A 16,052-nucleotide genomic window follows, 5' to 3' on the forward strand; every position below is an offset into this window, starting at 1 on the left:
ACCGAAATGAGTGCACGCAGGGGGGGGGGGGGGCGATTCAAACATGATGACATTCTTTCAATGGGCGTGATTATGACCAATGCTTCATCTTCTCAAGATAACCACAAATGGCAACACTCTCTTCCAAAGATGAACTCCTTCGCTTCAACTCTAACATCTATTATCATAATACCGGTACGTTTACGACGATTTCTCTAGCCATACTGATTTGACAAATTGTCAACGCATCATTTTCTCCAGTTACATGTTGCTGTTATAGGTTACCCTTGCCACTTCTTCTGTGTAACTTTTCTGCCACTCTTGTCCTGCTAAAAGCGTAATATTGTAATTGTAACACGCCGCGGAATTACACGGCGAACGGGCGCGTGGTTGGGAGGGGGTACAAAATACCGGTAGGAAGAAACACGACACAATTAACTGCCGCTATGTACATTTATACATCCTCTGATGTTCCTTCCTTTTCTGTCAGTAAATGCATAAAACATAAACCTGCATGAGCATACAAAATGTCATGAGAAAACGGACGTATACTGTCAAGAATTTTCATTTAACTTCTGTCCGTCACAACCGCTATGACGTAACACTTCACTGCTAGCGTAGATATAAAAATGGCGGGAAAATGGCTGCGTACGTTCAATTTTGCCCATTCAGTCGTAGATCCGGGCTATTATGCAACGGTTCTTCACACTTTTACATGAGTTGTAGGTCACCAACAGAAATTCAAGATTGTTGTTGAATCATGTTCGTCTTGTGCCGTGAGCATGTGTAATTATGATCTATATAAATTTGGCAATGAATGTGACAGTGTGTTCGTCCCACGACGAGCTGCCTACCCCGAAATTTAAAAAAAAGTATACTGAAAACTTTTGGCCTTGTTGTCTTCGAATGCATTGTTATCGATGCTTTGTAAATGGTGTATTGGACACCTAGATGTCTGAAGTGTGCACAGCTCAGAAATAACTATTGTTGCATGTGTAGATCTCTTTAAGTTCCAGTATTTTTAATCTACCGGTATAAGTCTTACTACCGGTATTATCACCCCCATGAAACTCCTTTTCCGCCGTACCCTAAAAATTTCGCCGTACCCGCTGAAAATCTCTGCCGTACCCGCTAGGCTCTGCCGTACCCACTAAAAAATATCGCCGTACCCTAAAACTATCGCCGTACCCGTCCGCCGTACAAAACAGCCGACACCGCTCGGCCACAGGGCATACTCACACGAAAGTCGCATCTAAAAACCCTGTACGGCAATGATGCACGGTCTCACATAGCCTATGCTCTGGGAAACATTCCTGGCCACGTCTCTGCCCAGTGGCGTTGTACAAATCGCGCCCAATCCTGAGAACACTTCGGAAAACTGTGGTGAGAAGCGGTCTGTAGAGAAGCAGAGATCCCGCGTAACCCGGAAGTGACAATCGTCTGTGGTGATAAGTTTGATTTGTACCGGTTTCAGCACGCGGAGAGAATTGCTGTAACTTTGAAGGTTAAGTCAACTTAAACTATCCGGTCCTACAGGAACAAACTATTGCCAGTTCATTATAATAAGAAACAACAGGTATTAAACAGCCATGACAGCAGTCTGGGCGACTGTCTCTGTTCCGGATAATATAGTGCCTGTTCACAGGGGTCTTTGTGGGTCTGTACACACCTTGGGTATACTAATGAAGGGTGGTGTGAGATAAAGGGCTAGTGGATCCAAGCATAGTGGAATTATGTTTTACTGCAATATGTGGCGATTTGATAAGATTGCATGCAGCACAAACATACTCCCCAAACAGAGGTTAGGCACCGGCTGTTTTTTTTAACCATTTTTTAGCGTCTTCATCGAGCTTTCCATTTTGTGACCTAAGAAAATGGTACAAAATAGAAAACCCGATAAAAACAGATAAAAAAAAAGTTAAAAAAACAAACAGCCGGCACCTAACCTCTGCTTGGAAAGTAGCACAAACATGCAATTTGTACACAATCGCAGATATTCCATTATCAGTTCAGTCACCCTCACACCTGAGTCACCACCACAAATGAGTGCAGATAGAGATCCCCACCACCAGTGAATACAGCATACAGAAGGCCAGGACAGTTCTAAGTGCAAAATTTACAGATGAGCTTTCTTTATTCATTTGCTTCTGTACAATTGTATTGTACAATATATTTGTATTGAGAACATTAGAGAAAATTTGTCTAACGTTACATGTCTTAATTACTACTTATATTTTTAGTTCTGCATATACGTGTACTACATATTCGGTTGCACCTTTTGTACAAATCAACAGTCTATGTATGCATACTAGGATAATTAATAGCCTGCTTCTTCGCTATTAGCACCAAAAAACACCATATTGAGTGACATCTGGCTTCCCATTCTGTTGTGTTGTTGAGGACATCCTGCCCCTTCATCATTTTCTCCAGAAGTTCTCCAGAATATCTAAATAAAAATGGAAATAAAATGGTCTCTATCATTATCATAAAGCATAAGAAGCGATTATTTAGGTGCCCTGTAATAAAATCATACTAGCAATTTAGTCCAACTTTAATCTCATCATAGAAGAGTTGCTAATGAGTGTATGGTACTTAGACATATTTCAGACAAGAATGTTTTCAATATGCACAGACTACTTGTTTCCATTACTAGATCCTAGATTTCCTTTCCATTCTTACAATATAAAGTCCTACTAGGTCTAAATCTGCAGGAGAATTACAGATACTGAAATATAGCAAGAATGAATGCATTGGATTTAACTTAAAGAAAACTGGTTTAGCAATAACTACTCAACTGAACTCATTCAGCAGGAACCAGAACTGAAACATATTATAACCACAGTACCATACAAAGTATTGCTTTATCTCAACTTTTCAGCGTTATTGCTTTTGCTGCAACAATACATTAGATGTCATTGTGCAGATGAAACAATGATTCTGTATCATATTCTGACAACATATGATGTGCATAAAGTCCAGCTGGACAGATAACTTGTTATAAGTCATGTTACCTCATGCAGATGTCTATATCATCCCACTCATATTCCTCTGACTCTGTGGAGCTAAACTTTGATGGAGGATCCCTGAGAGTGAAACATAAGCAGCAATAAGGTTACATTGTATAAGATGCCAAGTAATAAGATATCTGTAAATAAATCATTTTATATAATCACTGCTTTACTCACCATTTGCTTCCAAATGTGAAATGACTTTAACTCTTACTATAATGAGGACTTGGAAAAATCAACAAAAATGAATATAATGGGTTGCTACATTGTATTAACACTTCTCCTTATACAGAGTCATTGTCATGATCACCAACCTCCACTTCCACACTTAAAATGGGTTATAACTTATAACTTATACGTTAAATTTAATCCCTGCAATGGGAATTGAGCACCAAACGTTGCAGGAACTCCCTAGCCGGAGAGTGAATTAAGAGGGCAGGAATAAAAGGGACACGCCATATCAGTACAATACAATGAATGGAATTGTGAAATACGTAACGTTACTTACTTGTCTACCGACGTCGTTCCCTTCGAAGCGTGCTGATACTGATGCGAAGCTCACTTCCGGGTTCCTCGGGCCCTACAGACCGCTTCTCACCACAGTTTTCCGAAGTGTTCTCAGGATTGGGCGCGATTTGTACAACGCCACTGGGCAGAGAGGTGGCCAGGAATGTTTCCCAGAGCATAGGCTATATGAGACCGTGTGTCGTTGCCGTGGAGGGTTTTTAGATGCGACTTTCGTGTGAGTATGCCCTGTGACCGAGCGGTGTCGGCTGTTTTGTACGGCGGATAGGGACGGGTACGGCGATATTTTTAGGGTACGGCGATATTTTTTAGCGGGTACGGCAGAGCCTAGCGGGTACGGCGAGATTTTTCAGCGGGTACGGCGAGATTTTTAGGGTACGGCAGAAAAGGAGTTTCATGGGGGTGTATTATGCCAATGCATGTTACATCAGTAGGCAATAAAGTAGGTAACAAAATGTTTCATGCAAATATTTCTGGGCTAAGGTAGTATTTCTTATTGTTGTTTTTTTCCACAAAATTACATTACTTTCAAATTTAAGGTCTCTCAAGGTAAAGGTGATATCTTACTGCATTTGGGGCACCGATGAAAGATACTCAACAAATTTCAAAGATAACAAACGAATTTTCTTACGTTTTGTGTATCTTATGTCTTTTAAGACGAACTTTTGCGTATAACCCAATATCTTCATTATTTTAAAAAATCGGCAAAAATAAAACCAGTGCTACAGTGAACGAACCCCGCAGTGCCGCACCGGTGCCAAAAGTGCAGTGAGATACCAACTAAGGGGAGACGAACATCCATCTGTACAAACATAGGATAGATTAATCCTTGTATGAGGTCCATTTAAGATGCCCTTCTAGTTATTGTGTAAATCAGCCACAACAGGCCAAGTGCGGACAGGGGTCTGTATAAACGTAAACTATAGACCCGTTGGAATCGAAACCAATCAAATCGGCGCCTTCAAGGCAAATAGATTGCAGTGTCACACAGCCTACATTCAATATCAGATTAAACGAAATGTGCAAAATGAGGATGACGTATGTAAAGGTTAGAGGTCAAAGCGTTTCAGCAAAACGCCCCCCTCCCCAGGGAAATCAAGTGTGTACGATCAGTATTGAATGGAACAAGAATCGCTTTGTCTTTACTGTATAATGAATCGGAACGTCGATATACAGCCTGGTGCTGGAACTGTAAGACCTGCTGACTGACTGCCCTCACGGAGGCAAGCCGAACAATTTTGTCAAGGAACTCCATATATGCATGGTGGGCAGAACGATTTGTTGCCAAAAATTGTACTTCGAATACTGGCGCTACTTACTACCTAGTACTTACTACTTCGTAACTTAGTACTTGGGGTGGAATGGGGGTGTTTGGCGCACACAGATATTTAGTTGATAGTAATATCTTTCTTTACACCTCTTTCTTTCTTTTTTTCGTTTTTGAGGCTACCAACTTCAATTTGCTGAAGGCGTTTGTAGCCTATATAGGAAAGTCGTGTAAAATGCCTTTCCCAAGGTGACACGGCGGGGTTTGAACTCAGGACCTTCTGGACCTGATGCAAACGTGCTGCCGATTGCGCCGCGCGGTCCAACACCTTGCATTGTTGTTATGTCTGTAGTTATAAATTCTTTACATTTATGCTAAGTCGCTCTGTTGAAATAAGTTCCATAACTTGAGTGTAATGTCATTTAATCCCGCCTTTTTTCAAGTTGAATTAAAAAAAATAATAATGGCGCTGAAAGGAAAAAAAACGCTTTGTTTACATCTTGCTTGATTTTTTCCACAAGCCTTCTTTAAATTTGTAATATTCTCATGCTACAGCCAGCCGTGTGAGGTGAAACCATTTGTATCCGGAGGCCCTAGTTGAAAGACGTTTTGGTGTCTGACCAACCTATTTACAGTGCATTTATTTGCAAATACAAGCCACCAACTGTCAAAAGACAAAAAGTCCTTGTCTAAGTCTTGTTTATTGACTTTCTGCATTGTTGTATTATTATGATGAGAACGAGCTGTGTGATCGGATCCACACTGTGTAGTCGTGTTTCAAATTATATACGGTCATCTTCATAAATAAACCAACGGTTAGCACAGCATGTAGCTGAAGTTGATCAAATGACGTTAGTTTTCAGCCACCACAAACACTTCTCAAAATGATTAATACATGGATTAGATATGATTAATAGCCTACCTGTTGACACAGATATAAATCATTTTAATTGACATACCTTTAGAGCTCCAACTGTAACTCAACTGAGACTTGCCGCAATGTTTTACCTGCCAAAGGATTCAATTTCAACCATAGGTGAGGTCTGTGATCGAAGCAGGCAAGACAACAAGCAATTTATTAGCTTGGGCGGTGAGCCCTTGACCCTGAAATAAGAATGCTTGTCAAGGCCAAATGAGTTTATGCCAACCCCGAATGGGTCGAAACATTTGATAAATAAAAATGAATAACGTTAGATTGCAGGCAATTGTTAAATTGATCTTGCCTTGACTTGCCTCATTTTGTGTTTTCCAGCAAGTCTTCTTTGTGATGTCTTTGTAAGGCCACGCCAAGTTAGCTTCTTGGCTCTAGGATTTCAGGAAATAATGCCAGAGTGGAATAAAGACGAGGAAACTCTGTACTTTGGTTACCTCAGTTTCAGGGAGTGACTAGAGTAAGATTAACTTTTTCCTACGATTCGTCTATTTCCACGGTATCTACGTACGGTCTAACACGCAATCACACAAACACACACACACACAAACACACAAACACACACACAAACACACACACACACACACATCGACATACACACACAAGCACACACGCGCGCGCACAGCCACACATGCACACACACGCTCACGCACACGTCAAGAAAACACACACACGTACATACACTCACACGCACGCACGCACACACACACACACACACGCGCGCGCAGACAGACACACAGACACACAGACACAGACACACACACACACACACACACACACAGAACTCTGTCACCATTTTTTTACATGCTACATACAGTCCAGTAGCATAGATCTTGGTGGTGCTGCCATTCCTTCATAAGCTCATCATGAATAAATCAAAAGAAGTTGCGACTTTTATGCAATAGTAAAACTTTCTTGTTGTGACTGATGATGCCTACTGCACCTTCGAGACCTTATAACACTCGACCTTTCCGTATCGCGGGCTTTTTATGACATCACACACATTTCAAAGACGACCAAGTTATCTCTTTTACCAGTGTTGAGCTTATCATCATATCCAGCGACAAATAGACCCGAAAGTCTTTTGTATGGTTTGATGACTTTTGACCGCATTCTGAGGAAATATTGTTGGATTAAGGCCATATCGGTTACCAAAAGGTTAGAGGAGGTTAGGATGGCCGTATCTCGTCCGCACACCTTCCTCTAGAAGTTTCCAAGTTCGATAAAACTATGCAATAAACAGAACGATATCATCGGAACAACGATATCATATCATTTGTCGAGCAAAATAGGTTAGGTCTGGTGATTCTCTTTCAGTTTTTCAACGATTACTACATTTCATTATCCTCTAAAAATGAAAGTGGGCAACATATTTGCCTCTATATAGATTTACCTCTATTTAAGCTCGTTGATACTGAATATATCTGCGGGACATTTCCAGAGCAGCAAATATTATACACAAATTATAATACTGGTGATAATAATAATAATGAGGCTGATTATGACAATGATTTGATCGATGATGCTGACGACAACGATAGTTATAAAGATGATGATCATCGTAATACTGAAGACCATGATGATACACTTATTGATACTTTTGTTTAATTTCAACCTCAATCCAGATTCACACAATATCCAAATTAAATAACACAGGCAAGCTATAAATGGCAAAGACATAGTACTAATTCAAACTCCTATAATCTACTTGTATTGTCTTTATCATCTTTATCTTTGCGCACATTAACCTGTTTGGCATCAAGAACTTAAGCCGAACCGATATTTATTAATGAAATATATCGAAATGAGACAGCAAAAGTGTATAGAGTGATTAATGCTCCACATGAATATTTACTACAGTTAAGACAAGTTGGCCAAAATTTTAATTCCAACGCAAACGGAGTTTTCTCCGGTGCATTATGGCATCTAACAGATACCGATATTAGCTGAATAGTGCTACAATTCTATTGACTATTGAAGAGACTGTCAATCATTTCGGTCTGCCATTATCTTTGATTTTATCACAATCGTTTCATACATCTTCCATCTTCCATCGTCAATCATTCCTTCCAAGGTCACATAATTTTTTAGTTGGTTATCTTTAAACAGACGTCCCGAATTTTGCTCAGAAGCAGAATAACGTTGACTGCAATTTCAAAACGTCTTCTTGAGGTACCTCAAAAGTGTTCGACTTTAGAAATAGAAATTTAGGCCGGACGTGACGGCCGATATATTTTGATTTGGCCCAACGTTACAGGGGCCAAGCATCAAACCGAAGTTCTTTTCGAACAACCAATCAGCGCCCTTCAAACAAGCAGTGTTCAGAGATTCGAACGCTGAGTCATTCTTGACAGAGATAGAAGAAGGGCAGTTTGAACTTCCCCGAGCTCCACGCCCGAATTGGGGAGTTAATCGCATGTTTTTGTGCATGTTTTTGTGTTTGTGAGTTAGTCTTATCTTTTGTTGTTTTGTGAATCGTCGCTTTGGGGGAATTTACAGCGCTGGATTTGAACGTTAACGTACACTGTTGCGGTAAGTGGGATATTCGTATCTTGACATTGGTAACGTTCGATTCCACAATATGAGTTTGGAAACTTTCCGGGCACATGTACACTGATGCCCCAGGTCTTTCTTTTTTTATCCATATAAGTATTGGGCTATGTAGCCTTTGTTCATTCACAGTTTATCTCAGTCACTAGTCTACTAGTAGCAAGGCGGGAAGCAAACAGCAGACGATTGTTTGTGTTACAAAGAACTGTTCTCAGCGTGGGTGACGAAAAGGCCATGGAGTCTTCACGAAACTTTTTACAGATTTACTTGACTGAAAACTGTTAAGTCAAGGGTAGTATAACTGCGATTTGGTGTTTATCTGAACGTTTCTAGTCAGGATGAGGGAACTTCATACAGGCGTTTAATATCAAATAGGGTTCGAATAACACATTACAAACTCTCTACTGTACGTTCCCCGCGTGGGGGCTGTTGGTATGGCCGTGAGGTCCATACTGCTAGCTTTTGGATGTGAGCATTTTCAATAATAGGGGTGAAATGGCGTGCTGAGGCATGATTCAAAATGGCACGTGTTCTGATTTCCGCCCAATTTAGATTGACAAAGACTGGAGATGTACTTAAAAGAAGGACACTTCAGGGCATATCGGTTGCCTTAGACGGACATTTTATTAATTTGTTTTATATTCTCTGTGATGATAAAAGTGTAATGTGAGGATGTAAAGTATAATTTCTTGAAACTCCAAACGCTGCCCCTCTCCCACGAATTATTTATTGGCTTGAAAACATACCGGAAGATTGATTAACTTGTCGTTGCCATGTGCAATCTTTCTGGGCTCAAACTTAACAAGGTTTTAAGTCGTATATCTTACCGATTTTGTAAAGCACTGAAAATATTTTGCATACCGGAGCTAGTTTTTGACTGACAGATGGGTTTTGAAAGTATCCGATTAAAGTTCCGTGCCGTTACTAACGTTATCTTATGTATCGACACGATTCCAAAACTTTGCATACAATCTGTAACGTTATAAATCCTGCCGAGAAAAATGGAATTCAGGACTTTCAAGCATTCAAGCAATGTCATAGATGGTTATTTTGAATCTTTGTATCGTAAGCTCAGACTACTGTTTAACAGTGACGACAGAAGTACCACAGAGTGGATTTCAAAATTTTGACATTGTGCATAAATGAAACAAGGTAAATCAGGAGGGGTAATTTCACTATCCGGTGTTTATGAGTGCTTATTGTATGGCATTTATTTGTTCATGAGAGAAACAGCACAGTATCGTGGAAAGGGGTATCTGAATCTGATGGTCACGTTTCCAGGGATCATCATTTTGTTCATGCCTACCTTACTGGCCTTTCTAAATCGCCTAGCGGCTCGCTTTGGGGGGTTTTTCGTCGCTATCGCTCCATTGGCGGGTGGAAAAATCGTGATTGATTGTTGGTTATATTACAACGTTTGTAAAACATTTTCAGATACACAATAAGTGTAATGATCGTATATGTCAGGCATGACAATTTGTGCAAAATGATTTCCATTTTGGTTTGTAAAGTTTCTCCTATTTGTTATGCTTTATGCCAGTCAATAAAAGTTGCTGGTATTCCCACCAAGAAACATTTTGTGTGGAGTGATTATGGGTTCTTTCTGAATAACTATAACGGCCGAGAAGGTAGGCATAAATTCATTTTTGTGAAACAAAAATAGAAATTTAGGCCGGACGTGACGGCCGATATATTTTGATTTGGCCCAACGTTACAGGGGCCAAGCATCAAACCGAAGTTCTTTTCGAACAACCAATCAGCGCCCTTCAAACAAGCAGTGTTCAGAGATTCGAACGCTGAATCATTCTTGACAGAGATAGAAGAAGGGCAGTTTGAACTTCCCCGAGCTCCACGCCCGAATTGGGGAGTTAATCGCATGTTTTTGTGCCCTCCCACCCAGTCCCGAGTGAGTTTGGTTAGCTGATTATTGTGGATTATTTTGTATCATATTTTGTTTCTTTTTAATTCGAAAATTAATTCTTGCCGGTAACAAGTCAGGTTTTTGCCTGTTATGATATTTTTTAACCTCCTTGGGTTTATACATTATGAAATTAGCTCAATATCAGGTCATGCTCTTTAACCGTTATGTGACCTGGTTTATTTATCATAAAGATAATTCTGCTGTGTGACCGTATGGCTCACAGTTAGTATTTGTTCATGGCTGATCGTTGACTCAATACTGCGAAGTTAATTTTAAAATGTGTCACCGTACAGACCATTTTTCTTCGTTTCTATTTACCGGTGCGAAAGTATGACTCACAGGTTATGTTTAGGCTGTGTGACCGTATGACTCACAGACCATTTTTTTATTCTATTTACCTATGCGAAAGTAGGACCCACATGTTATATTTCGGCTGTGTGGCTGTATGGCTCTCAGACCATTCTCTTATTCTATTTACCTGTGCGAAAGTAGGACTCACATGTTATATATTGGCTGTGTGACCGTATGACTCACAGACCATTCTTTTATTCTATTATCCTATGCGAAAGTAGGACTCACATGTTATATTTCGGCTGTGTGGCTGAATGGCTCACAGACCATTCTCTTATTCTATTTACCTGTGCGAAAGTAGGACCCACATGTTATATTTCGGCTGTGTGGCCGTATGGCTCACAGACCATTCTCTTATTCTATTTACCTGTGCGAAAGTAGGACTTACAGGTTATATTTTGGCTGTGTGGCTGAACGGCTCACAGACCATTCTCTTATTCTATTTACCTGTCCGAAAGTAGGACTTACATGTATATTTTGGCTGTGTGGTCGTATGGCTCACAGACCATTCTCTTATTCTATTTACCTGTGCGACCTGATAGGAGGGTTACCACAGGTTATTTTGGCTCTATGACTGTGTGACTCTTAGACCATTCTCTTAAACAGGAATCCCGTGTTCCCTGGGTAAAGTACCAAGGAAATATTCCCTACTGTGACCATCCCAGTAGCTACAAGGGTGAATTGTACCCTATAAATACATAGATTTATTAGAAATCCCAGACTGTCTACAGGGTGGAAACAAAGGCAGGGACACATTACGCTCGTTCTTGTTGAAATGTAAAAAATGCTGTCGCCTGCCTTTATGACTTGATATGGAGCAAATTATAGACAACATCACTGGTTCCTTCATTTTTCACAACCCCTGTAATGTTTAAAAAATATGCACCACAACTTTCATGTTGCTTAACCGATTGGGAGATCATTATAGCCACTGGTGTGATTTCACCCCCTAAAAAGTTGGTGTCGCCTGAGAAGAAACGAAGAATTCAAGTAGTAGTAAAAATGTAACAGTTCAGTTCCCGGAAGGTTTGTTCGGCAGGTGAAACCAGCTACCCATTTATCTGTGTAAAGGTATAACTCACAGGTTATTATTGACTGAGCGACCGTTTGACTCATAGACCATCCTCTTATATTATTTACCTGTGCCACCTGCTTGAAGGTTTAATACAGGTTATTTATGGCTGTGCGACCGTATGACTCACAGACCATTTTCTTATTTCATTTACCTGTCGAGAACGTATAACTCACAGGTTAATTATAGCTGTGCGACCGTATGACTCACAGTCCATTTTCTTATTTTTATTTACCCTGTGCCACTTGCTTGAAGGTTTAACACAGGTTATTTATGGCTGTGCGACCGTATGACTCACAGTCCATTTTCTTAATTTTATTTACCTGTGAGAACGTATAACTCACAGGTTATTTATGGCTGTGCGACCGTATGACTCACAGTCCATTTTCTTAATTTTATTTACCTGTGAGAACGTATAACTCACAGGTTAATTATAGCTGTGCGACCGTATGACTCACAGTCCATTTTCTTATTTTTATTTACCTGTGACACCTGCTTGAAGGGTTAACACAGGTTATTTATGGCTGTGCGACCGTATGACTCACAGTCCATTTTCTTAATTTTATTTACCTGTGAGAACGTATAACTCACAGGTTATTTATGGCTGTTGCGACCGTATGACTCACAGACTTTTTTCTTCTTTCATATACCTGTGCCACCTGCCAGCTTTATCACAGGTTAATTTTGGCTGTGCGACCGTATGACTCACAGACCATTCTCTTATCTTTTTTACCTGTGTGACCAGGTAGAAGGGCTAGCATAGGTTATATTTGGCTGTGTGACTGTATGACTCACGGGCCATTCTCTTATTCAATTATTTATTGATTGAGATTCTCAGAATAAAATCTGAGACAGTGAGAGGTGTGGGCAACAGGGTAATCCTTGGCGTGGATACTGTAGGACTGTCGATTTGAGGGATGCTATTTCCCCCCTCAATTATGTGTTCTTGGACATGGAATGTTGACCTTGGTGTGTCACAGTTTGAGTTATGAGAGTCTACCGCTAAAACAGACTGGATTCCTGATGGTGAGTTACCTAAGGATGCCAGTGAGTGATAGTTCGTATATGGTAATCTGCATCTAAGTTTGTACTTTATACATATGAAGGATGATTTTATACCTTACATTGAGGTATACTATTTTAATGTTTCTTGCAGTGATCACATAAAATTTTACTATCTCACAATATATTCGATCACATACTATGTTGAATCATGACAGTTATTACATTTTCTTTGTCGAAACATTCTTCATCAATTACTTGATTTATTTTCTTTCCTTGTTCGGAGTTCCATCGATACCGCCAGCACGAACGACGGAAGGAAGAACGCAAAGTGACAAGTAACGGACCTTCAGCCGTCATTGCCACACTCCTTCTAGTACGACTTCAATTGTTCCCCCTACTACAACATTTGTTCTACCGAGAACAACATCGGCGGGAAACACCAGCGTGCTAGGTAGACTACCAGCAGGCCCATTGCCCAGCTCTACAAGTGGTGTGACTCGTGAAGGACATGTAGGACCAGCCTGCTAGGTAGGTTACCAGCAGGCCTACTGCCCAGCTCTACAAGTGGGAGTCGTGAAGGACATGTAGGACGAGTCTGCTAGGTAGGTTACCAGCAGGCCTACTGCCCAGCTCTACAAGTGGGGTGACTCGTGAGGGACATGTAGGACGAGTCTGCTAGGTAGGTTACCAGCAGGCCTACTGCCCAGCTCTACAAATGGGGTGATTTGTGAAGGACATGTAGGACCAGCCTGCTGGGAGTGTTACCAGCAGACATCTGTTAGGTTTCTTCTTTAAGGACGGTTACTATTACATTTGGTGTTTGCCCGTGGGATATTTTACGTCTTGCGCACGTGCCATCGTTGTAACAGTTAGCACCGCGCTTCATTGGATAGCAGTAAGCAAGTTGAACATAATGTTATCTCACTTATATTACTGATGTTTTTATGTTCGATGATAGCACATACGCATCTTATGAACGTGATCTTACAGTTTCCAGTGATAGGGATCAGGATGTGGGAGTACCACAGGCAGAAGAAAAACTCATCCAAAAACAACAACGACCTTACTACACTGAGTAATATTGGGGGCACGACTGTCCCTTGATAAATTGCAGGAATGTAGGGTTGCCATTCAAGAACTACTACATCTTTCATCAGCCTTGAAACAGATCCAATTGATAGGATTGCTAAAACATGTTTCTCCTGGTCATACTTTTCTATGACACTGTAGTACACTTAATTTTGTGATAGTATAGTGGTGAACGGCCATGTATTATCTGCATAAGTGTTGTTTATCAAGATATGTGTTATTATCCTTAACGTACTTGCTATATGGATAGTTACATATGTTCTAGATACAGTTGACATAACATAACTGAGAACGGAAGAAGATCTAAGAAACACGTTGTTACTTTACAGATCATATTAATAACCATCTCGCGGTATATTAAATGCCCAGAACCTGTGACATGTACACCTTTTGCTCCATAATAGACTCTTACGTAAGTTTTGTACATTCAGTTCCCTAGCATTTGTTCATATTTATACTTATGGTTATCCATTTAATTAGCCGGTTGTTGACTCCTAGATAGTTGCTTTCAAAGCTAAAGAAATAACCTGGTAAGTTTAAAGTGTGGCAAGTGCCAACTTATATTATCTTCGCTGTTCCTTGTTTATGTCTGGATACTTATTGGGTCTTAGTATCCTAGACACAGGCTCTTTGATTTTGAGACACGTTAGGACATGAGGTACATTTAAATATAGTCAAATTTAAACATTTAGCATATTCCTGGCAATGATTACTGTGTTATACTACAGGGCTCTACTGGGTATTATTGTTATTGTAATATTGCCAGAGTGTTTGTTTTGTTATCGTTGTTGTTAACATTGCGGCAAGCTGACTTAACTTGGGCACATAGCTATTCATGTGCCAAGCTGTGATTTCTATGCTTCGCTGTAGGACTCGTTAGCCCATATCGTTATTTCTTCTTTTGCCGGAGTAACCTTACCATTCTTGCTGCAAGTATATTCAACTTTGCACGAATGCTAATTTGTTGTAGGCGGGTGGAAAAATCGTGATTGATTGTTGGTTATATTACAACGTTTGTAAAACATTTTCAGATACACAATAAGTGTAATGATCGTATATGTCAGGCATGACAATTTGTGCAAAATGATTTCCATTTTGGTTTGTAAAGTTTCTCCTATTTGTTATGCTTTATGCCAGTCAATAAAAGTTGCTGGTATTCCCACCAAGAAACATTTTGTGTGGAGTGATTATGGGTTCTTTCTGAATAACTATAACGGCCGAGAAGGTAGGCATAAATTCATTTTTGTGAAACAAAAATGCTACATCGTTGCCTTCGCTGACATTGCAGTGATAGAGATTTTTTCACATTTCTATTCACAAATCATAAACTACAGATAACTGCAAGAACACTGTAGGCCATTTACAATGTTGACACTCCCATTCCATACAAACATAATACACTATCTTCGAAACATGTTAACTGACTAGAAAACGTTATTATTTAGCACTTCTTTGCCATTCTCAACAGCAGTTATAGATTTACTTGAGTCGACACGGCATGTGAACTCTACACCTGGACACGGTTGTTTCAGGTCGAGAATAATTTGCTCTTACCAATGAAGAAAGGAAGCGATAATTCTGCATGCATAGCCGTTCACAACGTGATAACGAGGGGACAGCTCATGCTGAGCAAGATTGATCAGACCATTAGAAGATCTCAATCCCACAGACCCGCTATCTAGTGCTGGTCTCCCCAGACGCCTGCGGACACCGCGTGCTGACATAGATAAGGCCACATTGTTCTAAGGCAAAGTCTGATAGAGATAGAGATGTTGAACTTTGGTTCGTGTTACGCGTAGGTATTAGGATATTTGCTGCCAGTGATTAAAGTGTAAAATAGTAGCCAGGAGCAGGTAATGCGTTTTATGCCACACACACTGATTACGATGTTGTGCACTGCTCATGTTAAAAGCTCGAATTCTACAGCACTTATGCACGTGGTTCATTTCTTGTATTGCGTTTACCTATTCATTCTTAAGCTGCGTTTTGACGTTTAAAATTTCAATAGTTAATTCTCTTGTTTTCAAGTTGAGATTTAGCCTTTAAATTTTTCTTCTTCAAACACAGTCTCAAAGAATAGTTAGTTAGTCGTTGGGTCAGTTGCCCCTTTGAAATCGCGTTTCAAAACGTACAGATTTTGATGAGTGTCAAAAGAACTATGTTAGGGACGTTCCCAGTATCTTAACATTTGGAGGACACTGGCCTTAGCTTTTTGACAGTATTGAAAAATGACCACCCCCTATTACAGATCTTGACCTCTTCCGTCATCATGGGCACATGAAGGATGGGAAAACTTCAAAGCAATAGCTGGTAATATCTTTTATCATCAAAACTTTATAATGTATTCAGGGACA

At 40.2% G+C, this 16,052-nt stretch overlaps 1 long non-coding RNA gene across 1 annotated transcript; it reads right to left on the reverse strand.

Annotated features, from left to right (window-relative positions):
* Window positions 1-2,094: 2,094 nt before the first annotated feature.
* On the reverse strand, window positions 2,095-3,911 carry LOC118429866. Its single transcript, XR_004832804.1, has 2 exons — window positions 2,991-3,911; window positions 2,095-2,425 (listed from the first exon to the last, which is right to left on the reverse strand). It is a non-coding gene; the product is annotated as an uncharacterized LOC118429866 (long non-coding RNA).
* Window positions 3,912-16,052: the final 12,141 nt, after the last annotated feature.

This window comes from Branchiostoma floridae, chromosome 14 (assembly GCF_000003815.2).
Source record: "Branchiostoma floridae strain S238N-H82 chromosome 14, Bfl_VNyyK, whole genome shotgun sequence".
Lineage (NCBI taxonomy): Eukaryota > Metazoa > Chordata > Leptocardii > Amphioxiformes > Branchiostomatidae > Branchiostoma > Branchiostoma floridae.